Source organism: Paramormyrops kingsleyae, chromosome 17 (genome assembly GCF_048594095.1).
Source record: "Paramormyrops kingsleyae isolate MSU_618 chromosome 17, PKINGS_0.4, whole genome shotgun sequence".
In the NCBI taxonomy this organism is placed as follows: Eukaryota; Metazoa; Chordata; class Actinopteri; order Osteoglossiformes; family Mormyridae; genus Paramormyrops; species Paramormyrops kingsleyae.
The window spans coordinates 25807040-25832872 of NC_132813.1; the positions used below are offsets into that span (position 1 = coordinate 25807040).

At 45.4% G+C, this 25833-nt stretch overlaps 2 long non-coding RNA genes across 2 annotated transcripts; both read right to left on the reverse strand.

The window, feature by feature from the left end:
* Positions 1 to 3872: 3872 nt before the first annotated feature.
* Positions 3873 to 4110, reverse strand: LOC140578917 (uncharacterized). The gene is made up of 2 exons (XR_011983186.1): positions 4053 to 4110; positions 3873 to 3963 (listed from the first exon to the last, which is right to left on the reverse strand). It is a non-coding gene; the product is annotated as an uncharacterized lncRNA (long non-coding RNA).
* Positions 4111 to 12092: 7982 nt separating this feature from the next.
* On the reverse strand, positions 12093 to 24392 carry LOC140579082 (uncharacterized). The gene is made up of 2 exons (XR_011983299.1): positions 16248 to 24392; positions 12093 to 14073 (listed from the first exon to the last, which is right to left on the reverse strand). It is a non-coding gene; the product is annotated as an uncharacterized lncRNA (long non-coding RNA).
* Positions 24393 to 25833: the final 1441 nt, after the last annotated feature.

Consider the following 25833-nt stretch of genomic DNA (forward strand, 5'->3'; position numbering starts at 1 on the left):
AGCAACAACAAAGAAACAGAAAGATCGATTTTTACGTCATTATTTATTGAAGGGTTGCGGGAAATTGCACGAAAGACATCTCTCTCTCTCTCACACACACACACACACACACAAGCGCGCATGTATGCAAAACACACTAGTTGTCAAAACTGTAACATCTGATGTGACATCAAATCTGAGAACTCTATCAGATTTGAATGAACTTAGTTCTTCTTTTAACTTAATTTTGTCTAAAATGAAGTAGAGCAGAGCTCTACCGTGATATTTCACCAAGCTAGTAGCTTATCCTACAAATTGAAAACTATACACCGACTGCATTTATACGCCGACTTTTTCCGGGCGTACTTTTCAATGGAGCCAATGGCGATAATTTACAGGAGAAAAGTAAGTTACAGTGGAAACTGCTTATAGTGGTCACGGTTATAATGACCAACGACTTATATGTATCAAAAAGCTTGGGACAGAATCAATTTTGTACAAATACTGTTTAAATAATTCGTTTTTAGAAGTCAAGTACTCTGCTTACAGTGTCTATTTAAGCATGACAACATATGGAAAAAAAATAAAACTGTTTTTTTTTAACTTTACTTTGATAACCCTACTTTGCCTTGCTGTAGTCCATCTGCTTCTGTCTAGCTACCTGAGGCTAATGCTGCGTGCACATAAAACATGTGCCATGCCCTGCTCGTGCCGATCCTCCTGTGCGCCATGCCCCCCCTCGCTACCTCGTGTGGGAATCCCCATGTCATCAGCTGTTTCTAGTTGTGTTTCATTAGTTGAGTGTATTTAAGTCCGGGTCTGTGTTCCTTTCCTTAGCGTCGTTAACGTTATGATGTTGGATGTTGCTTAGTGTGGTTTCCCTGGTTAAAACCCCGTGTTCACCTGACTCCTGCTCCTATTTCCGGGGTCTGTGCCCCCTTGGAAAAAAAGTCATTTTCTCTCAGTGACAAATATGGACTCATCAAAGCTTATGATAAATACGAGCCATGGAGATGCAGCAGCGACACTACAATAAGCTACTTTTCATGTACTGTTTTATAACATATTTGCATTATACACAGTTCAGTAATTTATTTTGTACAGTACTGTAATTTCAAAAACGTTTGACACGGTTGTACTGTATTTTGAAATCAAAATTAAGTAAATAATGACGCTGTCCGTTTTATTACCTTATATTCATGCAAGAAATATACGTAAGTTAGATGGTCATCTGCCTGACACATAAGGAAAAAAAGGGTTATAATGATCATCTGCTTATAGTCAATTTCACCCAGACAGACGTGATCACTGTAATATTCCTTAACTGAATATGCAAGGACAGGCATACGACCATATGCTATGCTCAGAACCATCCATCCATTATCTATACCGCTTTATCCAAGTCGCGGGGAAGCCGGAGCCAATCACAGCATCTTCGGGCAGGTTGGGGTACACCCTAAGCAGGTCGCCAGTCCACCACAGGGCCAACACAGACAAACAGCCACACACACTCACAGTCACACCTATGGGCAATTTAGAGTAGCCAATTGACCTAATCTGCATGTCTTTGGACCATGGGAGGAAACAGGAGCACCCAGAAGAAACCCATGCACACATGCACAGGGAAAACATGCAAACTCCACACAGAAATGCATCCTGGGATCAAACTCAGAACCTTCTTGCTGTGAGGCGACAGTGCTAACCACTGCATCACTGTGCCACCCTGCTCAGAACCACTTTACTGACATCATCAACTACGGTTACCCATTAGGTATATTACATCCCCTTTCTTTAGTTTATACATATATATACTGTATATATACTCAGCAAAAAAAGAAACGTCCCTTTTTCAGGACTGTGTATTTCAACAATAATCAGTCCAGCCTCTCTCAGCCTATTGCGGACAGTCTGAGCATTGATGGAGGGATTGTGTGTTCCTGGTGTGACTCGGGCAGTTGTTGTGGCCATCTTGTACCTGTCACGCAGGTGTGATATTCGGATGTACCGATCCTGTGCAGGTGTTGTTACACGTGGTCTTCCACTGCGAGGATGATCAGCTGTCCTTCCTGTCTCCCTGTAGCGCTGTCTTAGGCGTCTCACAGTGCGGACATGGCAATTTATTGCCCTAGCCACATCAGCAGTCCTCATGCCTCCCTGCAGCATGCCTAATGCACGTTCACGCAGATGAGCAGGGACCCTGGACATCTTTCTTTGGGTGTTTTTCACAGTCGGTAGACAAGTCTCTTTAGTGTCCTGCGTTTTTAGAACTGTGACCTTAAATGCCTACTTTCTGTAAGCTGTTAAGGTCTTAACAGCCATTCCACAGGTGCATGTTCATTAATTGATTATGGTTAATTGAACATGCATGGAAAACATTGTTTAAACCCTTTACAATGAAGATCTGTAAAGTTATTTGGATTTCTACAACATTATTGTTGAAATACACAGTCCTGAAAAAGGGACGTTTCTTTTTTTGCTGAGTATATATATATATATATATATATATATATATATATATATATATAAAACTCTCACCAGACAGAGAATCTGTATGTATGCATATACGTATAAAACTCTCAAAACAAATCATGCACATCAGTATGCACATAAAGACTGAACAGTTCTGTAATGGAATGAAACAGTTTTAACAGTATCTCATTTACAGAATTCTACAGATTGCAAGCATTGTGTGTATATGAACATCACACAGATATGTTCAGTCTTTATACCTTGCTGGTACTTTCACTTGTCTTCCAAACCTTGTGAAATATTCACCTGTCATTTGTGTTACAGCTCTGACTTTCTCTAGATCAGGCTTGAGACCTTCTGCAGTCAGTACATGTCCGATGTATCTGATTTCAGATGTTCTGATTTTGCATTTATTTTTTATTGAGCTTGAGATTCCATTCTCTTGATCTTTGTAGCAGTTGCAGTAGTCTGTGATCGTGCTCTTCTACTGTCTCTCCCCAGACCAGTATATCGTCAATTACATTTACAACACCATCCAGGCCTTCAATCATTTGTGCGATTGCACACTGAAACACTTCTGAGGCAAATGATACTCCAAAGGGTAGATGAAGAAAACGATATCTCCCAATGGGCGTGTTGAATGTGCAGAGTCTGGAACTCTCGTCATCTAGCTTGATTTGCCAGAATCCTTAGTTTGCATCTAGCACAGAGAACAATTTTGCATTGGGCATGCTGGATACCACCTCTTCTACTGTATGAAGTGGGTAGTGCTCACATCGAATGGCTTCTATTGATCTTGTGGATCAATGCATATCCTTATCTTGTTTGGTTTCACAATTGTGACCATGCTATTTATCTAGTCAGTTGGTGTTGATTGTCTGGCGATCACACCTATCTGTTCCATTCTGTGTAGCTTTTCTATAATCTTGTCTTTTAATGCCATGGGAACCTTTCTGGGAGGATGAATCACAGGCAGGAATTCAGGATCTGTCTGGATGCGATGACATCCTGGTAAGCAGCCAAGACCAGTGAATAAATCATCAAAGTCTTTTATTATGTTATGTGCAGCTTCAATTTTCTGTATTCTTCTTACTAGGCATATTTCTTCACATGTTTCACGCCCAAGTATCGCAGGTGCATCTTTATCAATGATCTGGAACTCGATATTAAATATCATGTTCACATGTGAGTGATGCCTTACCCAGTGGCGACATCTTGTGGCCAGAATAAGTAAGCAGTTTACAAGCTGAGCTTTTCAGTTTTGTGCTGATTCCAAGTGATCAGAAGAGTTTTTCAGAGATTACATTACATTCAGTACCAGTGTCAAGTTTAAAAACAATGTTCTTGTTATTTATTTTGAGATTTTCAGTCCATCTCTCTGTGGTGGGGGATTTTGATTTACCACCAGGAACACATTTAGCGGGTTCACTTACTTTATAGTTTATTCAATAATAATGTTTCCAACATAATACTTTGTTCCGCAAATACACGCGGTACAATACGGCAGCGGGAATACTGTACAAAAGAGACAAAACACCATAAGTACATTCTAACATTACCCACTTACCTATCACTTGTGCAAAATAGAAGAAAACAACACTTACATAATAATGAGCTTCTATTTCACCCCTCACATTTACTTAATGAGAGCTGAAATCCCCCCTCATATCGCTGTAAACTGTGTAGATAAATCAGATAAAGTATTAATCCCATGAAAACACATGAAATATTTGCAAGAAGTAACAGTGGAAGATATTTTATAAAGGCACAATTCAACAGGCCTACACCATATGGTGCGACGCCATACCATCGTACCCTGTACCCGATATAACTTTGCAAATACAACATCTCATCGAAATAACACAACAGAACATATATACACATACACACATCCAGAAGGGATATTTAACAGGAATATCAGCAGGAAAAACCATATTTACCGTTGGATGGTCTTAAATATGTCCACGGTTACTGGGAGTGCGCAACTCCCCTCACACTGCTCACTACGCGTCACTAAAAAAACCCTCTGAGGGCGGCAGGGCATGCGTATTCCCCAGGGCGAAATCCATACAACACCACCTACTGACGACTCCAGTGAATTACAGGTAGTCACTGTCTGTTGATTTCAGAATTCACAGAAAGCAGCAGACAAGGTAAAATAAGTTTGACCATGCAAGGAGAGAAACCAACTTCCATAGTTTTTACCACTCGGTTACATTCTCCCCTGCAATAAGTCAGCGTCCACGATGACTCACTCATTTACAAATTCAGCGTTCATGGCACCCCATAACGCCTTCTCAAACAATGCAGTACCCATACTGGTCAGCACCTGAGACACCATATCTGTGCTTACGCTTACTGCACGACAAGCCGACCTGGGTGCATGGAAAGGATTCGTGTGAACACCCGCAGTAGCTCGCTTACTCCTGCGTAAGACTGGAACTGGTACCTCTCTCCAAACTCTGTCACGCATTTCGCCAGTACTGACCTCCTTAGAGCGGTCAGTCTCATCTGCAACCTCTGCATCCAGGGCCTCACCATCAGATTCTGCATAATTTGTAATGACAGATAACCCAGGTACCGGATTACCTTCAGAGCTGTCGCCTTCCAACTCCAAAGTACCAGGTGCTTCCAAGTCAACTTGAGTGTTGGTGGCCCCTCTTACAGAGGGTTGCACCACCTCCTCTATTACCACAAAATCTGGCTCTGAAGTGTCATTGCCAGCCATGGTGACCCTGTGTGTGTCTGGCTTAGACTTGTCCCTACTCCTAGGCCTAGGAGTGGGCACAGCACCTGGACGCAACTCTGACCGGTGAACCCTTTTCGAGGGCCCTCCCTCTAAAGGTGTAAGTCCACCGTGTAAGTCGTGCCTATTATTTCTACTACTCGGTACACAACAGGGCTCCAGGCATCTTGAACCTTGTTCCTGCCTGGAAGCCGCTGGCGCAAATACACCAACTCGCCCACACCGACCCAGGGACAAAATACTTTTTCATTCAACCGGGACACTCTCTCTAAAGCTTTTCCCTCTGAGTACTCTCTAGCTTTCTCATGGGCGTACCTCAGCCTCTCCTGGTGAACAGCTAGCCAGTCTTGTTTCCCTCCCGAGATTTCCTCACCACCCAACAGTGCATCAATGGGCAGATGCGGCTGTACCCCAAAAAGAAGATAATAAGGGGAAAAACCGGTAGTAGCATGTGGAGTCACATTGTACGCGTGGACTAGCTCTGGCAAATACTCAGGCCAACGCCGCTTTCGTTCTGGGGGTAATGTACGTAACAGATTGTGAAGAGTACGGTTGTATCGTTCACACTGGGCATTTCCTTGTGGTCTATAAGGAGTCATACGGGTCTTTTTCACCCCATAGAGTCTGCACAGCTCAGCTATTACTTCACTCTCAAAATTTCGACCTTGATCGGAATGCAATCTCTCCGGAACGCCATACTTCATAAACCACTCCTTTAACAAGATCTTCGCAGTGGTATCGGCCTTTTGATCTTTGGTAGGAAATGCCTGCGTAAACTTCGTGAAAACGTCTGTAACAACCAGAACATTTTCACGCCCATCAGAAGCAGGCTCTAGGACCGTGAAGTCCACCGCAACCACTTCAAGGGGCCTGGAGGCCAAAAATGCCCTTACCGGCACGAACTTTGGGCTGCGGCATCTTGGTGAGGATACACCGTTGACACTTCTTTACCCATTCCTCCACGTCGTCATGCATACCAGACCAAAAACATCTCTGTTTCAACAAGCCCACTGTCCGCTCGATGCCCTGGTGCCCCATGTCATCATGCACGCTCCGCAGCACTCGTTCTTTCAAACACACTGGCAACAACAGTTGCCAACAGCTCTCCTCAGAAGAATAATCTACTACACGATACAACAACCCATTGCGTTCTCTAATAAAACTCCACTGCTTTAGAAGACACTTCGCTGACTTAGATAAAGACTTTCTTTCTGGGTGTACTGGCCTCTGTTCCTTGTCCCAAAACTTTCTAAATTCTTCCAGTACAGGGTCGTTTTTTTGAAATTCAACCAGCTGTTCTCTAGTGTACCCGGGAAGTGTATGAGTGTTACCTTGGAGACTAGTGACAGCTTTTTCTCCAGCCTCCCGCACGCGGATTTGCCTCAACCTGGTGCACTCAACACCCTTCAATGCGAGTGCAGGTCCCAAGGCTGTACCCCGACTAATCACACTACAAATAGCTACACACTCATCCCAGTCAGCGTCAGAATCAGTCTCAGGCTCCCCTGCAAACTCTTGCCTAGACAGAGCATCAGCTGCAGCGTTATTCTTGCCAGGTCTGTATTTCACCTCAAAGTTAAAGACAGAAAGCTGCGCTACCCACCTCTGCTCGATCGCTCCAAGCTTGGCGGTTTGCAAGTAGCAGAGTGGATTATTATCCGTGATCACCTCAAACCAAGATCCTAGTAAATAGCCACAAAACTTTTCGACTACCGCCCATTTAAGGGCCAGTAGCTCTAGCTTCATGCTACTGTAGTTACGATCATTTCTCTCTGTATTGCGCAACCTTCTGCTCGCGTACGCAATAACCCTCTTTTCTTCCCCTTGTTTCTGATACAGTATGGCACCTAAACCATTCTGGCTTGCATCAGTTTCGAGGATGAAAGGACAACTGAAGTCCGCAAAACCAAGTACAGGTGCTGTTGTCAGTTTCTCCTTTAAGTGATTGAATGCATGAACACATTCATCAGACCACAGAGAACTAAAGCGACGACCACTTTTTGCACACCTGCCTTCATGCAAACAAACATTCACCAGATCATGTAAGGGTCCAGCTATCCTTGAAAATCCCTCGACAAACTTCCTATAATAGCTGCAAAACCCTAAAAATGACCTCAGCTCATTGACAGTTTCAGGGGTCTTCCAATTGCTAACTGCAGCAACCTTGTCCGGATCAGGAGAAATCCCCTGCACTGACACTTGATGATCGAGGAAACGCACAGATTCTTGGAGGAAACAACACTTCCCCAACTTTACCTTTAAGCCAGTCTCTCCCAAACGCTTCAGCACCATCTCTAATCTTTCCAGGTGTTCTTCAAACGTTTGTGAAAACAACAAAATGTCATCCAAGTACACTATCAACACCTGAAAAATCAGATCGCTCATGACAGCCTGCATAAGTCACTGAAAAGTCGACGGTCCATTGCAGACCCCAAATGGCATCCTGTGGTACTCAAATAAACCAAAGGGTGTTGTGAACGCCGTCTTGGCTCGATCTCTGTCACTCACAGCAATCTGGTGATAACCAGAGGCCAAGTCCACAGTTGAGAAAAACTTGGCTCCCCTGAGGGCATCAAAGCTCTCGTCAATTCTAGGTAGCGGAAATGCATCACGCCTCGTCTTAGCGTTGAGCCTCCTATAATCTACACACAACCGTAGTGACCCATCTACCTTGCGCACCAGTACCACTGGCGAGGCGTAAGCACTCACACTCTCTTGAATAACACCCTTCTTCAGCAACTTTGTGATGTGCTCCCGGACCTCTTGATACTGATTCGGTGGAACGCGACGGTAAGGCTGATTCACCGGTACGTCATCAGTCAAATTGATCTCGTGTTGAACCTTATCTGTATAACCCAGGTCATCATCGTCCAAAGCAAACACACCTAAATATTTCTCAAGCACTGCCTTCAACCGAATCTGCTGTTCAGGCGTGCCTCCTATGTTAATGTGATCCAGAGCTGATCGGATGGGGGGTTCAGAACCCTGATCCACACCCACAGTGACCCGTTCTGTGTCTGCGGAGATTCGCTGAAACTTCACTTCGCAGGACGAATCTGCATTGCTACAATCTACCAGTGACAACATACCCAGATGGGCTCTGGGCTGAAGCCAAAGGTCCTCCTGAGACAGGTTAAGTACCCTCACTGGACAAACAGGGAACTCTGAAGTAACCAAGGTAGGCACCACCACCAAACCTCCTGGTAAGGGGGTGTTTACTGGTTCTACCAACCAAGCAGAGCCACCCTTTTTATCAGACTCTATTCCCTTGATCAGGACAGTAGCCGCCGACCAAGCAGGCACATGAGCAGGGGTCCTACCCGCGACACGAGCAAATGAACTTCGCTCAACAAACTCAACCGATTGGGCTTGCTGGAAGGCTACTCTCCAGTTGGAGTCCAGCCTCCCACCTAGTGTGGTGTCCAATTCAGCACTAACGATTTGTCGGCACTTACTAATAATGTTCATTCCAATCAGCACAGCCATAGACGATGAACTAGGAGTCTCTTTAACGATCAAGAAACCACACTCAGGCAAAGTCATCCCCATAACCTCCACATCCAGCTCCATGTAACCCAAATAGGGAATGTCTAAGCCGTTGGCTGCTGTGATCTTCAGCCAACCTAAAGTAGACAACACATCGCTCTCATTCCCAGAAAGGTACTCTCGGAAGAACCTCTCTGTAATCGTACTGACCTGACTACCCGTGTCGAGCAGACATGACACTAGCACACCCCTGATTTTCAAATCCACCATTGGGCACGTTCCAACTGCCCGTTCAAGAAACCTGTCTCGACTGGTTCCCACAGGTGGTGAACCTGACACTACCCCTTGTGTTGCCTGACTAAACGCCATGGAAGGACCTTGTTGTTCTTGCCCTTCAGCAGTCCTCGCACCACTCTTGGGTCTCCCAACCCATCTCCTAGTACAGCGCCTAGCAATATGCCCAACCCCACCGCACCTGAAACAGATAGGTTCTCCCTCCTCTGTAAACCTGAGAGGAGACTTTGACAAGGGCGAAAACTTCTGCGGAACTGACACTGATCGTTGTGCAGTCAACTCCTGGACCGCTTTAGTGAGCTCTAAAATAGTTTGCCCTTGTTCATTTATTCGCTTGTCCTGCCGGGTAATCACCTGTTAAATGTCATTTAACACAGTGGACGTTTGGGTTTCACACCCCGCAGCATTAGCCTTAGTTCCACTAAGTACTTCTGAATGGACAGGTCGGCTATTTGCAACTCTAGTTGGCCTACCCTCTTCCATGGACCAAAGAATGGCTTCATTACGAATCTCAAGCAGGGTCAAGTGGGGCTTTTCTCGGATTATTTTACGCAGCTCCCGCCGTAAAGCAGTATCTCGCACACCCTCCACGAACTGATCACGTAAAATCCCCTGTTTATTAGCCAGACCACTTGGTGACTGTTTTGTGACAGAGCTTAACAGGCGAGAGAGAGCATGAGAGTAATTTCGAAGGTCCTCCCCCTCCAATTGTTTGCGGTTGTAAAACATCTGCAACAATTGGGTCCCACTACGGTGTTCCCCAAAGGCTTCCTGCAAGAAAGTAAATATATCACTGGCCCGTCTGGACTGGTTTCCCACACATAAACGCACCTCTTCCAGTGCAGGCCCCCTCAAAAGTGAAATTATAAAGTCCAACTGTTCTTCCCGTGTCTGGTCTCTGGCCCGTAGAACCCTTTCCACCTCCTCAATAAACTCTTCTACAGACCTCCCATCCTTGTTATACTCCCCACAAAAGGGTTGAATCTAACATTCACGAGGAACATAAATGTAAGATCGAGTTGAATTACCGCCATCAACCTCCCTATTGGCCACGGTATCATCCTGCCAATCTCTTAACTCTTGAATTTGACCCCTCATTTGCTCTATGACATCATTACCCACAGCCGCATCAACAAACACGTCTACCCCCCCTGCAGGCAGTTCGTCAGAGTCGAACATTTCTTGCACAATTGTGTCAAAATGGAAATAACTGAAGATTAACAACTCAGTCCAAAATAAATGTCCTTTGTGCAAAACTCGTCCACGCTTTCCAGTCCTTTTCAGTACCTCAGACACAAGTTGTACTGATACACAGTTCCTGGATGCATCCGTGAAATCCTGGGAGCTACGTTGCACGCTGACAGCAGGGATTCGGACCAGTTTTGAGCCGCCGCCACGCCTGACACACCGGGAACCCGACCAGTCCCACGTCGACCTCCTCGTTCACAACCGCAATCCTCCGCGAACTGGATGTCCACCGCTTTATAGAATATTCACCACTGCCGTATTGCCACACCGAATCCGTCTGAATAAACTAAACCCCACTCCTGGTACCAAAAATGTGTGGCGGGGGATTTTGATTTACCACCAGGAACACATTTAGCGGGTTCACTTACTTTATAGTTTATTCAATAATAATGTTTCCAACATAATACTTTGTTCCGCAAATACACGCGGTACAATACGGCAGCGGGAATACTGTACAAAAGAGACAAAACACCATAAGTACATTCTAACATTACCCACTTACCTATCACTTGTGCAAAATAGAAGAAAACAACACTTACATAATAATGAGCTTCTATTTCACCCCTCACATTTACTTAATGAGAGCTGAAATCCCCCCACAGATCGCTGTAAACTGTGTAGATAAATCAGATAAAGTATTAATCCCATGAAAACACATGAAATATTTGCAAGAAGTAACAGTGGAAGATATTTTATAAAGGCACAATTCAACAGGCCTACACCATATGGTGCGACGCCATACCATCGTACCCTGTACCCGATATAACTTTGCAAATACAACATCTCTTCGAAATAACACAACAGAACATATATACACATACACACATCCAGAAGGGATATTTAACAGGAATATCAGCAGGAAAAACCATATTTACCGTTGGATGGTCTTAAATATGTCCACGGTTACTGGGAGTGCGCAACTCCCCTCACACTGCTCACTACGCGTCACTAAAAAAACCCTCTGAGGGCGGCAGGGCATGCGTATTCCCCAGGCGAAATCCATACAACACCACCTACTGACGACTCCAGGGAATTACAGGTAGTCACTGTCTGTTGATTTCAGAATTCACAGAAAGCAGCAGACAAGGTAAAATAAGTTTGACCATGCAAGGAGAGAAACCAACTTCCATAGTTTTTACCACTCGGTTACATCTCTTTTACATTAGAGGCTTTGGTGGTGACCGTTTTGATCATTTTTTGAACTTCTGTAGTGTTATTTTCTACAGTTCCAATCAGGGGCGTCGTAGTGGGGGGAAAAAGGGGACTGAGTTTTACCAGGGCCCCTAAAGAATCTGGAATTTTATTTTCTTTTAAACATTAATATTATTCAAAGATCACAATAAATGTTGCTAACTAATGTAAATGTAATTTTTGTGGGAAAATAAATCGGTTGACGGATTGAATTGTGTCCTAGCTTACAGTGCCTGAGGCGCATTTAATTTAGCGGTTATTCTGCTGAAACAGCTGAATCCGTGCTGGAAGATGATGCCAAAGAAAGGTAAATCCGGTTTTCAAAAAAAGAAAAGAGAGGCAGGAAAGAAACAAAAAAAGAAATGAGGGAAAGCAACTGCTTACAATTTTTTTTCCCAAGAAAGGTGAGCCCAAATGTGAAAGCAAATAGCCTACATTAAATGAACTGTGATTATTAAACACTTCAATATCACCGCGAAATTACACATGGCTTAATATGATGTAGTCTAGATAAGTCTAAATATATATATTTTTGTTTGCTTAACCCCCTGGGTTCTCGTCTATTTCAGTTTATATCTCGCTGAAATGTCCGTGTAGAATCATGGAAAAAACGCTGGTGTTGGAGTCTGAGCTCCGCCGGGTCCATTGATGAGAAGAGATTCACTGCACAGTCGAGGAGTAGTTGCAAGTCACCAGTTTATTCTCTGACAGATTGCAATCCGGGAGCAACCATCCGACATACATTCAGCATGTACAGGAAGCAGCTCAATCCATAAATATCGGGGCTGTCCCTTTATAGGCCTTCTGGGGTGTCGCCCCCCCCTTCTCGGTAATTTTCCCTTCGCGTGACGACAACACATCTTGACATTCGCTCTAGTTAGCCAGTGAGTACATGTTCCTAATTGATCAGTAAGTACGTGTTTCCTTCTTTTGTTAAGCATAAGCAAAAATAAGTATCCGTTCTATGGTGGGTTCCTGTTTTCCTCGTGTCTCGTGCCAGGTCGTCCTGACCTGCTGGTGTACCGTCAGTTCCCAATTTCTCCAAACTGGGTGGGGTGAGATCACCCCGTCCTACCGGGCTAATATCAGTTCCCAAATCTGATGTCTACATTATGTTAGACATATTATTAGAATTAGTAAGTAAATTATGATATGATTAACCCCTCAATTCCCCCTTTTGATCTCCGCTAGGAGATCACCTTGATTATAGGCAATGATTAGTAAAAATTTGCTTCTCCCTTTTGATCTCCGCAAGGAGATCACCTCACAGGCGGGAAAGCTCAATCCCAAGAGGACCTTCCTCCCCTTCCTTTCTGGGAGGGAGAAGAGGCATCATCTGCACATAGATGTTATCACGCTTCTCTATCACCGTGGTGATGAGGCGAACTGACAGTGCGCGTACACAAGGAATACAGCAACATCCACAAGTAACTATAATACCAGTAGAAGTAGCAATGGATATTAACATCGAAGCCATCAAACCTTTCCATCTACCAAACACGGAGGTCAGCCAGTCATCCCAGATGTTAGAAATCCCGGAGTGGTCATGCATCGTTGTGGAGAGGATCCGGAGACCCTCGAGTGCCCTGGTCACGGAGCCGTCTGGTGCGGTGTTTTTAGGGATATAAGTACAACAAACTTCCCCGAACATCGCGCACACCCCACTTTTTTCGGCTAGTAACATGTCTAGTGCCATCCTGTTCTGCACGGCCATAAGAGAGGTTGGACCTAACTGTTCCGCAAGGCCCGCCACTGCGTCTCTAGTTAAATTTGAGAGACGCAAAACATTGTAATGAACATAGTTAATCCGATCCACATTTTTATTGGGGGTGATGGGGAACAAGGCTGCAATAATGGGAAGGTTCTCAAATCCCGCGACTACCTGGTCGGCCAATTTAAACTCATCTGGCACTCCTCTTGGTATTCCTATGGCGTCTATGTATGTTGGGAAATCTACCGTGGGATCAAAAGTAAGGGTCCCACGTCGGAGTAATAATCCCAGCAAAGCCACACCGCATAACTCCGGTATGATGCGTTCTGTTCCTGGCAATTTATCACGTCACATAAGTCGAACACGAAAGTGGTGGGGGTGCCTCTCATGTACTGAAGCTTCAGAGGGGCCTCTCCCCCTGATCCCACGCACTCGAACTGAGCGGCTTCTCCTGTCTGGAAAATGGAAAGCAATATAATCATCAACAATTTAAGCATTACACACAATACATTGGTTCCCCCCACAAGTCGCCTTTTTATCTTGAATCTCTGCATCCTGGTCCTGATGATCTGCGACGGATGTGTTGACTTCTTCAATCAGTCAGGGGTAGACTACCCTGTTGATCTGCTCAGGTCAAGGGATTATTCTGCCCTTCTGTTGAGACCTGAGTCGCATCTGGTTCAGCCGAACTGACTCTCTGTGTGTCTTCTCCGAGGTCCTTCTGTATCTCTGCAGTTGTCCTGCCTGGCTCCTCTGCAGCTGCATACTGGCTCCAATGGAACCTCGTGTCACCTTTGCCTTTTAGACGAACTGCGTGTGACGTCCTCTCAGTAACTCGGAAGGGGCCGGTCCACCTGGGTTCTGACCACTTCCGTTTGATGACTTTCAGGAGGACCCACTCTGCCGTGTGTGGTTCGGGTGGCTGATTCCCAGGTCTCGTTTCCTGGATCTGTTTGGAGAAATCTGCAACGAGAACTTGCCAACCATCATAATATGACCTCGGATTTCGCTCCCCCTTTTCATCAGGGGTCCAGGATAGCCCTCTCTGGGGTCCTGGAAACTGCCTGCCTGTCTGACGCTCAAAGGGGGTGAACCCTGTCCCCCTGTTTATGGAACACCTTACTGACATCAGTGCCAGCGGTAAAGCATCAACCCAATTCATTTTAGTCTGTGCACAGATTTTGCCAATTTTTGTTTTATTGTTTGGTTCATTCGCTCCACTTTTCCCTGGGACTGCGGGTGATACACAGTTCCGAACGCATGTCTCAATCCCAACGCTTTCTCCACCGTCCGGAGGTCCTCGTTCTTAAAGTGGGACCCATTGTTTGACCGAATCCTGTTGGGAAACCCGTGTCGCGGTATATACTGATTGATCAAGCACTTTATCATGGATGCCCCATCCTCCTTTCTTGTGGGCCATGCTTCTGGCCAGCCTGAGAATGCATCCACACACATCAGCACATACCTAAACCCTTCCACTGGAATAATCATATCGGTGTAATCTATAATAATTTCTTCCCCTGTCCTGGTGCATGTTGGAAATTGGCCTTTCTCCGGCTTAACTGTGGGTCTTGAATTATGAAAGGTACAGGTCACACACTCCTGAACGTGTCCCTGCACCATTTCTTTCATAAACGGGTGCCACCAAGCAGTCGAATTCTCTAACATCTGTCTCACCCCTCCATGACCAACCCTGTGAGCCTCTGTTAAAATTATCTGGCAAATCCCAGGGGGAAAGGCTGGTTTTCCTTCCTTATTCTGCCACAGCCCCCCCTCCTTGCATTCTCCTCTGGAGAGGCTTTGTCCTGTTCTCGCTGGACTTTTTCCAGGGTTAGTCTATCACTCAGCCTAACTTCCTCCTCCACCGTGACCATCTGTTTGGTCACATGGTATCCCGCTGCTCTTTTTGCTTCTTCGTCTGCTACCTGATTTCCCTGTGCTACCCTTGTTCCTGACCCCTCATGGCCCTTGCATTTCACTACTGCTACTTTTTTAGGAAGCATTAGGGCCTCCGCCAGCTCTCTCATCTCTGTTTCGTGTTTTATTGCCTTATTTCCCGCGGTCAAAAATCCTGCTTTCAGCCATTGGCTAAGTTCCACATGCACTGCACCTACAGCGTATGCTGAGTCTGAGTGTATAGTGACTTCCTTTCCCTCTGCTAATTTTAACGCCTCAATCACGGCTATCACTTCTGCCCTTTGAGCTGACTGGGTTCCTTCCAGCCTTTCTGCCTTCAAGGTCACGTAGTCTTGACCTTGTCTGGCCATGACTGCGTATCCTGCCTGCAACCCTACTATGTCTGTTCTAAAACAACACCCATCTGTGAACCAGTCCTCCGTCCCCTCTATTTTTCTACTTCCAAATCTATCCTCACCTTTTCTTCTTTCTGAACCCGGTACTCACACACATGTGGTTCTCCCCCGCTCATCCGGTCGACCATGTTAATTCCTTCATGGGAAAAATTCAAATTAGGTGCTTCTAGTATTTTGCTAAGTCTCTGCTGCCTGAGTGATGTCATGGTAAACGTTTGTGAGTTTACATAGGCCACCACGCTGTGCGAAGTCAAAATATGCAGCGCATGTCCCATTACTATGTGTGGTGTTTTCTGAATAATTTTAGCCACTCCCGCTGCGTGTCTTGTGCATGCGGGATGTCTTTTTTCTGTAGTGTCAAGTTTTACACTGACGTACATCAGCACTCTCCTTTCTCCCCCTTTTTTCTGAAACAGGATGGCGTTCACCACGTCACCCGTTTCAGAAACATCCAAATGGAGCGGGAGCAAGTAATCTGGGAGGACTAGGTCTGCCGCCTGGGCTAGTCTTTGCTTTAAAGTTATAAAAGCCTCCTCTGAGGCCTGGTCCCAATTAAGGGATGCACTGAGGCGACGTAGGCCGTGCTCTCGGACCAGAGCCCTCAGGGGCTGTGTGAGCCCCGTGTAATCTGGAATGTAAGTGCGACTGTACCCTGTGAGACCTAAAAAGGACAACATATACTGTAGTGGGTTTTCGGTGATGCAGGATAGCTGAACGATGAGCTGGGGAGAGACCTGTGCCTGCGCTGGACAACATTCGTCCTAAAAAAGGACACCACTGTCCGCGCAACCTGCAATTTATCTTTACTGACCTTGAACCCTTTTTCCGACTGTCGGAGCAATACTGACTGAGTAGCCTGTAGGGCCACCTCCGATGTTGGGGCAGCAATCAGGAGATCATTCACGTATTGGACGAGGGTAACACCGTCTGGGAGAGGACATCCCTGGAAAGCCTGCTTTAGGGCCTGATTAAAAATACCTGGAGAAAGGGCAAACCCTTGAGGCAGGCAAGTGTACCTCAGCTGACTGCCCTTGTAGGTGAAAGAGAATACGTCTCTGCAGTGCTCTGCTAAAGGGAGACAGATAAAAGCATTTGCCAAGTCAATGCAGGTGAAACATTTAATAATAATAATAATAATACATTTTATTTGATGGCGCCTTTCAAGACACCCAAGGACACCTTACAGCAGAAACACATGGAATAAAATCACCAATACATAAAAATTAGGAAAAAAAAAAAATAATAATAAATAAAATTACAATGAATAAGCAGATTTGAAGAGGTAAGTTTTAAGTTGTGATTTAAAAATGTTAACAGAATCCAACTGACGAATATGAATGGGTAGTGTGTTCCAGAGTTTAGGGGCAGTGTAACTAAAGGCCCTGGCTCCCATTTTAACCATTTTAACTGAAGGAATAGACAAAAGACCAGAAGAAGAAGAACGGAGAACACGAAAAGGAGTATATGGGTGAAGCAAATCAGACAGATATGTGGGAGCAAGATTACGAAGTGACTTGAAAGTGAGAAGAAGAAGTTTGTATTGAATTCTTTGGGTTATTGGGAGCCAGTGAAGGGAAATGAGAATCGGTGTAATATGTTCAGTTGATTTTGTGCGAGTAATAATTCTTGCAGCACAGTTATGGACATTTTGAAGTCGTTGGAGAAGCTTTTGGGGTAAACCGAAAAGAAGGGCATTACAATAATCGAGACGTGAGGTAACAAGGGCATGCACAAGAACTTGGGTTGAATGCTGAGTGAGTGATGGGCGGAGTCTAGAAATATTGCGTAAATGAAAAAAAGCTATGCGAACTGTATTGTTAATATGTGAGGAAAAAGAAAGAGTAGAGTCCAGTATTACACCTAAACTTTTGACCTGAGAGGAAACGGGGACCAGACAATCTTCAATGCTTATACTGATAGGTGGGGATTTGGAAAGTGTAGAATTGGAACCAATAAGAAGAACTTCACTTTTATTGCCATTTAATTTGAGTTTGTTATTTGTCATCCAAGATGTAATGGCCTGTAAACAATCAATAAGTGCAGTTGGGCATGATGGAATACTAGGTTTTGTGGAAATGTACATTTGAATGTCATCAGCGTAACAGTGAAAGCAAATTCCAAAATGCCGAAAAATATTACCAAGGGGAAGGATATAAATAATAAACAAAAGAGGACCTAACACTGAGCCTTGAGGAACTCCATGATATAATGGAGATGAGGATGACTTGATATTCTTCATTTGTACAAATTGTTTCCTGTCGCTGAGGTATGAAGTAAACCATTTTAGGGCAGTACCAGTGACCCCAATGCCGGCCAAACGCTCGAGTAAGACTGGGTGCGAGATGGTATCAAAGGCGGCACTGAGGTCAAGGAGAATGAGAATGGAAAAAAGACCAGAATCAGCTGCACGAAGGAGATCATTGGTGATTTTAACTAAAGCTGTTTCAGTACTGTGTTTAGAGCGAAAACCAGATTGGAAAGGCTCAAACAGATTGTTATTTTGAAGATGATCCTGAAGTTGTGCAGTAACAATACGTTCAAGAATTTTGGCAGTAAATGGTAAATTAGAAATAGGTCGATAATTATTAAAATCTTTGGGATCTAAACCAGGTTTCTTAATTAGAGGTGTAACTGAAGCAGTTTTAAGTGATAATGGAACAATTCCGGTTGACAACGAAGAATGAACTATGGTAGTGAGAACCGGAGAGAGTGTGGAGAGACATGATTTAACAAGAAATGTGGGGAGAGGATCAAGAGAGCAAGTAGATGGGTGTGCCGAAACGACGATATTACTGATTTGTTGAACCGATGGTAAAATAAAATCAGAAAGTGTAGCAAGCGGCAATATATGTAAATTATTAATCCAACTACAATCAATGTGTGTCATAGAAGATGTAGTCAAATGTTTATGGATTGTATCGACTTTGTCATGCAAAAAATCCAAATAATCTTGACATTGGGATATAGTAGTAAAGTGGAAGACGGTTTCTGATAATTTAGTAAGTCCTTGGACAGTAGAGAAAAGTGCTCTGATATTAAAATCATGGTTAACTAAATGTGAGTAATATTCAGATTTAGCAGAGTTTAAAGCATTTTTATAGGTGGCAACATGATCAGAGTACATTTGTTGATGAATAACAAGCCTAGTTTTGTTAGAGAGACGTTCCAAACGGCGGCATTCTTGTTTCAATAAACGGAGACCAGGAGTGAACCAAGGGGAGGATTTTGTAAAAGTAACAATGCGTGTTCGAAGAGGTGCCAAGTTATCCAATACAGAAAATAAAATGGAGTTATATTGATCAACCAGGTCAACAGGAGAAAAAGATTGTAAATTGAAGGTAGATAATGCCACAGAAAGTTCGCTATTCAAATCAGATACATTGAGTTTTTTAACATTACGGAAGGATATGGTGCGTTGTTTAACTAAACTAGATATAGGAATGGAAATCTTAAAAACTAAAAACTTATGGTCTGATATAGGAAGATCAAATGCATTAAGATCAAAAGGTATAAGGCCAGAACAACAAATTAAATCCAGCGTGTGACCTTTGTTATGGGTCGGAAAATCGACAAACTGTGCAATATTAAAACTGTCCAAAGTGGAAATAAATTCTTTACATTGCAATGAATCTGTAGGATTGTCAATATGAAAATTAAAATCTCCAGTTAAAATTACATTAGGAGTCATAGTGCAAAGATCTGCTAAAATAGATGAAAATTCAGTTATAAAAACAGAAGAAGGCTTGGGAGGGCGATAAACAGTCACAATGAGGGTAGGTGTGGGACCCTTTAACTGGACCGCCAATATTTCACAAGAAGATGTCTCTCTCACAGTCACTGGAACAACCTTGAGGGTCTCGCGATACATCAGCGCGAGGCCACCACCTTTCCCAGAAGCGCGAGGTTTCGCGATGTAAACAAACCCACGGGGCAGCGCTTGATTTAAGTGGAAAAAATCATTAGGCTGCTGCCAAGTTTCAGTAAGGCAAACAATGTCCAAATTCTGATCAGTACAGTACTCGGATGGGAAGACGGCTTTGTTGTTGAGTGAACGGACATTAAAAACGGAAAATTTTAAACAATCATGAATGATCCCAGACGGCCTAGACACCGCTGCTAATAGGCTGCGGTCGGCAGATCTCTCTGCACGTACAGATTTTCGTGGACCCACCGACCAAAGAGATGGAATAGAGCCGTTGTGGTTCATGCAGAAGTTCTTTCTGGATCCACGGTGAATATACCTGGGCCGGCGACGAAGAATCTCCCGATGAAAATGTGACGCAGCAGGCAGCTCATATTGAGAGCGATACAGATGGATTTCCTCTGCGGTGTATGTCAGTCGTGGATGTGCAGCTGATAAAGCAAAGAGCAGAAAAGTCCACAACAAAAGCTTGATAATCCACATCCTTGAATGAGGTAGATGCAACAGCAGCAGGTAGGCTAGCCAAAGTGGCTAATCAACAGGTGTAATCCAGGTGTAATCCAGTGTCGATTATGCAACCGAAAAACTTCACACTTATCGCATGGGCTATGATCAAACTTTGATCAGTACAATAATCAACAATTATTTTGATTAGTAAAATTAAGTTAGGTTAGGTTAGTAAATTAATACCAGTGAGCAGCGGCAGCCAAACGCGCCAGCGTTCACTCAACCGGAACCCATATACAGTGTCACCACTGTTGTGGGGTCAAATTAGTCAGGGCAACATATGGGTTTGGAACTGGAACAGTGGGGGTCAGCAGGAGGTTGTTTATGGCACGCAGGTCATGGGCCATCCGATACTTCCCTGTCCCGGCCTTTTCCACCGGGAGAATGGGAGTGTTCCTCGGAGACATGGAAGGCTCCAACACCCCAGCCTGTAAAAGGCCGTCTATTGTCTTGGCTATCCCGTCCTCTGCTGCCTGCTTATGGGGATACTGTCTGAGCCAGAGGGGGCCTTCCCCTGGCTGAAGTTGAAACTGCACTGGTGCACAAGATATTAGGCCCACATCTGTGGGGCTGGTGGACCACAAGGAGTCTGGTAAAGATGCCAAGAGGGCCGCCGCTTTAGGGTGGTCCATCTTTTCACGCCCAGAATCTCTAGCTATCTGCTCATGCTGCAAGAGGGCTGTGTCCTGTGCTGCGACCTGTATGCAATAAGTACTGCAGGAGGGTGAATAGGAGATCTGTGGGATCTGGGTCTGTACCCAGTCCTTGGTCTCTCCGGCCCGTTTAACCATCGGGCCCAAATCTTTGGCCTGGTGCTTAGGATGGAGGGCTAGAGAGACATGTGGGACAGCCTCCTGCCCCATCATGAACCAGTGCCCTTGTTCGGGGGAAAGCACTGTGGCTGAGGCTACTCCTTCGGGACCCACGTATATATTCTCAGAGGCAACTTGCCATTGGCGGCCTTCCAGTTGCTCAGTAAACAGTTCCTCATACCACTCAATATTTTCCCTATCATAGAAAAGGGTCACATGAGGAGGGTCAGGTGGGGGCACATAGGGCTCTAGGAGCGAGATCCAGGGCCGCCACGCTGAGTAGGCCGCCAGGATGCCAGTCAGGCTGGGCTCCAGTAGGCCCCAATAGATGTCTGCCAGGGCCTGACTGCACCAGCCACTGTCCCGAGCCCGTAGTCCGGGTGTCACACCGCAGACAAGTGCCTTCCAGCAAGGTAACCCCCAGTCCGTCTGCACGACACAGGATGGAGGCCCCCAGCCTCACCAGCATAGCCCGTCCCAGGAAGTTCACTGGAACGGAAGAAGACGGGTGGAGAAAGGTCTGTTTTCCCACCTCGACCTTCACCGGCTTAGTCACTGGTAGTCTCTGTTCCCCCCCCGAGAAGCCCACAACGGTCACTGCTGAGGTAGACAGGTGATGTTGTTCGGGGACCACGTTAAGAATGGAATACGTGGCTCCCGTGTCTTCCAAAATGGCAGTTCTTTGTCCATGACCATGAGGGACCGCATGGGGTCTGCCTCCCCTGCGTCCTGGGCCGCTTGCAGGAACCGTCACTGAGCGAAGGAGGGGTCCCAGTCCCACTCCCCTTCGCCCATCGCCGGATTCTGTCCTCCAGTGGGAGCCGCCTGTGGGTTGGGGCCATCACCCGGTTCCCAGGAGAGCCTCTCCTGCTGCGCCCCTTGCCCGAGACCGGTGCTGGGCAATGCCTGGCCCAGTGTCCTTCCCCCCCACACCTAAAACAGGCACCTGACAGCGGTCCCCTTTGCGGAGTGCCCCTCTCCCAGCCCCGGCCCCTGTTGCCCCGTCCCAAGCCGCCTCGGCCCCTTCTCCATTGTTGGCCCCACCTTCCCTTTCGGTAGGTGGGTGGCCCATTCCAAAGGCCAGGCGGGTATATGGGTAGTCCCTCTGGGTACACCCCCGCTACCATCTGCTTTCCCTGCCCTTTCTTTTTAGTTTCATTAGCTTTTCGCCTTGCTTCGCCCACCTGCAGCTTAAGCTACTGTGTCTGCAGTGCCCTAAGGTCGCTCTCCTCCTTATCTGCTTCCTCCTTTGCCCTCTGCAAATGGTGCACTACGTGCTGGTCCCACACCTGTGAGTCCGCTCCTGGGAGATCTGGGTCGTCCAGTATAGCTGCCCTCACTCCCTCTGGGACTCCCTCCATCACTGCCCGTCTAAACCATTCCCGCTGCACCCCATCCTTCCCTGGATGGCACCCGGTGCAAAGGGTCCAATCCTCTTTACACTTATCCAAATATTCTCTGGGTTGGAGCTTAGGATCCCATGTAAACTTTGGGATCGCTGCTCCGCTCGGGGCGGGGAATATCTCCCGCATGGCGTCACCCAAATCCATCACCACCGTCCTCAGACTCGCACTGTCTGCACATGTAATAGTCCCTGCTCTGTCTTCTATGTCCTGTAAGGAATGTTTAGTCATGCAACGGGCTGCCACCGCCCGGAAATCTCCCAGGGCAAGCTTCGTGCCCTGAGTGAATTGGTCTAACTTATTCATCCACTGTCCTCCTCCCTCAGCCGGGGGAGGCATTTTATCTGCTAACGCCTGCACATCTCCTATAGAAAAAGGTTTGTATCTCTCCTTTCCATCCCGTGCTCCCTGTAATAAGGGGAGCTGCTTCGGCCTTTTGGAGCGCAGGCCGTATCTATTTTTTGACGGGCCCTGCACCCCCTCTGTGTAGTTATTACTCAGTCCTTGTATCAGTCGCTCCTTTAAGTGTTCGTCGTCAAATTCCTCTAACAGTAGGTCCACCTGTGGTTGTTCCCTCAATACTCTGTCAAAGAACGCTGACTGCTCTAATGCCCGTGTACAGTCCCGTAATTCTGGCCTGTCTTTTTTCAATTGACTGGGGGGGTCAGCCTCGGCATCCGAGCCCCCAGACATACGCTGCCATGCATCTGTCACCTCCTTCTCCTTACCTTTGTCCCTGCTTCCTTCACCACCTGAATCTGCCTTACTAGGAGCTTCCACACTTTATTTTTAGGAGGTGCCCATCCTCCGTCATGTAACTCTCGATCAAACTTGTGGTCCATTTTAATTGGACCGGCTATGTTAGTATTATTTTATTAGTATTCTTAGTAGTTATTTATTATGGTATATTATTTTTTAGATTTATCTATTTATTATTTATTTATTATCTTTCCTATCTATTATTTTTATTTATTTTTATTATTATTTTTATTATTTTTCTTTTAGTATTTTCACCTAGGAGCGCTTTTGCCTCTGGGTGTGGGTTCACCCAACCACACTTAGTGCACCTTTTTATTGTAGTGGAATGTCCTACTATTAAACACCACCAATACATGAAACAACAATTTCACACACACTGAGCCTGCATTCACACGTAGCTTACTGTCGTGTCTCCCCCTGAATAGGGTGCACCTCACAAGCTCAATCCCAGCCAAACCAGCTGGGAGCGAGTGATAAGCACCCAAGACAGGAACAGCCCACAGCATTGCTCACACACAAATCAGCAGCAATTGCTATGAGACTCCTAGTCTCGGGATTCCAACCTGGTACTTGTGGGGATTTTACCCCAGGGACTCCAACCCGGTACTTTTCGGATTTTAACCCAGGGACTCCAACCCGGTACTTTTGGGATTTTAACCCAGGGACTCCAACCCGGTACTTTTGGTATTTTAACCCAGGGACTCCAACCCGGTACTTTGAGGAGTATTCCTCTCGGGTCTCCTACCTGTTTTAGAGAGGGGGACCTTATTCCCTCTTGCCAATCTTGGGTTTGGGGGTCCTGAATTCCCCGGGTATCACACCCAGCTTCTCTACCGCTCGTCAGCAAGTAGTGGGGTTGCCACACCAAGGACAACGCGGGTGTCCCGGACCCTCCGCTCCTTAAGGTCCTACTCTACGGCAGGGTTCCAAACCCTCCGTTCCTTATTATCCTATTTTACGGCAGGGTTCCAAACCCTCCATTCCTTAATATCCTATTTTACGGCAGGGTTCCAAACCCTCCGTTCCTTATTATCCTATTTTACGGCAGGGTTCCAAACCCTCCGTTCCTTAATATCCTATTTTACGGCAGGGTTCCAAACCCTCCGTTCCTTAAAATCCTACTTTCTCACACACTCTCTTGCTGCATACTCTCCCAAAGCACAATGCATACACATCACACGACACAGTACACAAACCCCATATACACCTGGTACCCGCAGCCTCCTCTTTGTGCTAATTTACAGACGGGCCACTGGACACTTCAAACTGCTTAATTTGAAATTTCCAATATGCAGATTTCGACCTAACTGGCTCTGCTCACCTCTCTCACTCGGGCCCGCAGTTTTCGGTGTCCTAGTAAGCGGCGTCACTTTATCTGAATCCTGGAGAATCTCCTGCTCATCCCGGACGAGCCCCCAAATTGTTGGAGTCTGAGCTCCGCCGGGTCCGTTGATGAGAAGAGATTCACTGCACAGTCGAGGAGTAGTTGCAAGTCACCAGTTTATTCTCTGACAGATTGCAATCCGGGAGCAACCATCCGACATACATTCAGCATGTACAGGAAGCAGCTCAATCCATAAATATCAGGGCTGTCCCTTTATAGGCCTTCTGGGGTGTCGCCCCCCCCTTCTCTGTAATTTTCCCTTCGCGTGACGACAACACATCTTGACATTCGCTCTATTTAGCCAGTGAGTACATGTTCCTAATTGATCAGTAAGTACGTGTTTCCTTCTTTTGTTAAGCATAAGCAAAAATAAGTATCCGTTCTATGGTGGGTTCCTGTTTTCCTCGTGTCTCGTGCCAGGTCGTCCTGACCTGCTGGCGTACCGTCAGTTCCCAATTTCTCCAAACTGGGTGGGGTGAGATCACCCCGTCCTACCGGGCTAATATCAGTTCCCAAATCTGATGTCTACATTATGTTAGACATATTATTAGAATTAGTAAGTAAATTATGATATGATTAACCCCTCACTGGCTAAATCTGTAATCTGTCTTCTTTTCAAAACGTCCATTGTCGGAGGTATTTAAAGTTTTTAAAATTAGGTTAAATTGGCAAAAATAAAAGTAAACCATGTCACCTTTCTTTGTTTTACCTGCATGGAGGGCGTGTAGTACCGCCTTCGTGTGAAGATCGCTATGCACATTCTAAACAGCCGCACTTCCGCGTATTGAAATCGCATTCGCATGGCAATTTGATGAACAACGCAGAGGTGAAACGCGATCCAGATACATCCCCGTCAGCGCCGTAAAAGGGGGGGGGGGTGTGGCCAGATGTGAATGGCTCATGCTTACACATGAGAGCTCCTAAATATTCAATGGAAGGAGACCAGAAATAGTGACCCGAGTTTGCTTTTTCTTATTTATTTATCCAACTGAATGTTGCAACTACGTACACCATTTATTAATTTTCATGTAGCCAAGACTTTGGTGATCAGATATCTGGGATCAAAACTGCCACAATTGCATACTATGTACTTTTATAATGTTTCTGTAAGTGTTCCAAACTGCATTTTGCAATGTCTGTACTTTGATGTCAAATTACAAACTTAACATAAATCTGACATATTTACAATATACATTAAAATAAAGATGAATGTAAAAACAAAACAAATATATAAGAAATAATTTATTTGCCATGAATTAAGTTTATGATATTTGAAGAAAAGTGTGATCATGCCCCAGTCAGTGAAAGTGTGTTTCCTAGCCCTAGGCTCAATAAATAGGCTACTTGATAAAAAGCTGTTCTCTTCAGCCAAATGCAAAAGTGTTCAATTTTCATGCAGGCCTATGATGTTATGCTTACCTTAACGTAAGATAGTCCATATTCTTAGCATTTCGGTTTTGATTTTTTGTCAGGTGAAAGTCTTTATGACCAGATGAGAAATATGGTGAATATTGGTCGCTGTTTTGACACATTAAGTCACGTTAAGCCTTTTCCTTATAATGGGCGTCAATGGAGGGGAAAATATAAAGTATAAAGGTACATATTCCTAA